We start from the raw sequence: 2,936 nt of genomic DNA on the forward strand, positions 1-2,936 counted from the left end.
GGAGTGCATTAAATAAAACGGATGTTTTTTATTCACTTAGAGGTAAGTAATTATAAATACTTAGGCAGATAAAACGTTTGATGTCTACGCACACAATAATATAAGTAATACAATACTTATGTATTAAATGAGAAACATACATAAATGATAATAATAATAAATAGGTATCGTTATCTTCACTATATAAAACAAAGGAACATCACTGTAGAGATACATATTATTACATAAGTTTAGAGTAGGTAATGTATTGTGGAAGACTGGAGCTCAAAGTGTTATTTAAAAAAAGGCCTTTTCCACCGGCGAGGTGAGGCGAGACGAGAATTGAAATCTCGCCGGCCTATTTCCACCAAAAATTGCTATTACCTAATAGCTCGCGCTGTGATTGTAGGTAATGAAGATACAGTGCTGTTCAGTTCATATAAATACGCGACTGAAATAACAATAAATTAATATTATTAAATATTTTAACGGAAGAGGAGCAGGTAATTCCTACTTTTTTAAATCTATCTATATAATCTATACTTAATGGCCATCGCGAGTTCGCGCGAGAAATCGTGTTTTCGTTGCAGAGTATAATTACTCTATGTAGACAGCAATACGGTTCAATATTACATCAACAAATATTTCAAATCTCGTTTCGCCCATGCTTGTCAATCTAGGCCATTTCTATCTTTGGTGGAAATGGTTTGGATTGTCAAGGATGGACTATATATATAGTGTGTATTTTGTCTTTCAAATTTCAATCCTCGTCTCGTCTCACCTGGCCGGTGGAAAACCTTCCTTAAGTAGTAGTTGAAAGAAATGCTGAGCAGCAGTGGTTGGCGAAACTAATTTAGCAGGACATAATATTTTTGCGTCGCCAAACCAGGAGAAATGGATTGAAGGATACCTGAGAGTGTTGTTTAAGAACAGTAAATAAAATAAAGATCTGCTTGACTGTGAGACTTTGTAGCAGGGTTGTTGCTGATGCAGGTATTTTACACATACAGCGAATACTGATGCGGATGCTGATTTTATGTATTAAAAAAACGCGAAAAATGTGCACACGCCAGCACATCAAGCTACGTATCTTGTTCCGTTGTACTGGAGGCGATTTTCGAACAAAAATGTGTAGTGTCTTGTACCGTTGTCCGTACATCCTTACTGAATTTATCTACATGAAAAAGCTTTCTATTTTCTTTGGTATTGTAATAAAATATTATTTCAATGGTTTTGTGACATTTATTAACAAAAGAATTAATGTGTATGAACACAATCAATCTGGCTAGCTTAGTTCTTCTGGAATATTATCAAAGTTGTATTTTAAAAACTACAGCTGAGCTGCTTTTTCGGTTTACAGTCTGTTTCTGGCCTGGAAGGTTTGTAAATTATTCCAGCGTGTCTTTTAGGTGACGTTCGCTTCGTATCTGCAATGAATATCATCATCGATGAAAGCGGGTGCTGATTTAGATGCGGATATTTTAATTTATGCAAATTATCCGCGGAAGCGGATGCTGATCTCCGCAACAATCCTGCTTTGTACGATTTGTAGAGATCAGCAGTCGGATACCTAAAAAGATACGGGAACTTACTATCAGTATCATCATTATGTGTGTATGTATTTAATTAAAATTAAAGATGGGAATAAAAACAAAGAAATTAAATGAAATATACTTAGTAGGTCAATGAAATATACATAACAAACAAAACAACCCGTGCCTTCGGGTAAACCAACAGTTGCTTGTATGTACCTACTGCAGCAAGCCAAATAGGTCGTCGCTCAGTGCGGAATTTGCCCAAAAGCAAAACACTAATTTTCAGTCCCCTTGATCAAAATGAATATAAAAAAAAAGTTGAGTTTGTCTACTGTGCGATGTGTTTATAATACTGTCAGAATTCCTATTTTTGTGAAGGAACTCAAATGTTCCAACTTGCCCCATATTGCACCGTTGAATTTATCAATTTAAATAAAAATTGTTACTTATTTATTGCAAAATATTTTAATTAAATTCGATATCAAAAAACTTACGATAATATATAGTTCTTCAATCTGTTTAGTAAATCTATTAATCATAAGACTATTACAAAAAAGTTTAGACGGAACCGGAACTGAATTAAATTTTAAATTATTAACTGCAATCAATGAAATAGAGACGAAATGTCATTTAATTTGTTTGAAAACTATTCGGCCATATCATTACTGTGACAGCTGCGTTCCGATTGGCTAGCCCGAGTTCGAAACAATTGACGGGTGTCGTCAACTGTTTCACTTCAAATCGACCAGTTAACTTGAGCTTTGCTATAATGGACGAAAATTACAAAATGACATATTTAATATTAAATTACCGATGAAATGTGATACCGTTTATTTTGTAATTAGATGTTTTGTTGTTTTTCTCACACCACCGAATAGAACAGCACGGCATTGTTAGAGATATTATCTTTATTACAATAAATACAGAATATTTCTTGGAATTTATGGAGACGTACACACAGGTCAGTAGTTGGCCTGTCTATATTTCAGTGAAAACGGGAGTTGATATTTGTAAGATCTGTATCGCTAGTCCGTTAGCAGGAATATATGGCCTTTAATTCGTGTCTATTTCTGGTTATATACTCGATCTAATTACCACAGACCACATAATAATTACGTTCTAAATCTACATTTGAAATCTGTTCCACAACATATAGATAATTTTTAAAAATCGTTCATCATTTGAATTGACAGGCCATGGATGATTGTAATTATGATTTTGTTGAACAGAATTATCGAGTATGTAACCAGAAATAGAGACGAAATAAGGGCCATATATTCCTGGTAACACATTAGCGATACAGCTCTTATAAATATCAACTCTCGTTTGCACTGAAATAAAGACAGGCCAACTACTGACCTGTGTGTACGTATTTATTGTAATAAAAATAATATCTCTAACAATGCCGTGCTGTTCTATTCG

This window comes from Hyposmocoma kahamanoa, unplaced genomic scaffold, assembly GCF_003589595.1.
Source record: "Hyposmocoma kahamanoa isolate Upper Pololo Valley unplaced genomic scaffold, ASM358959v1 100021, whole genome shotgun sequence".
NCBI classification, from domain to species: Eukaryota; Metazoa; Arthropoda; class Insecta; order Lepidoptera; family Cosmopterigidae; genus Hyposmocoma; species Hyposmocoma kahamanoa.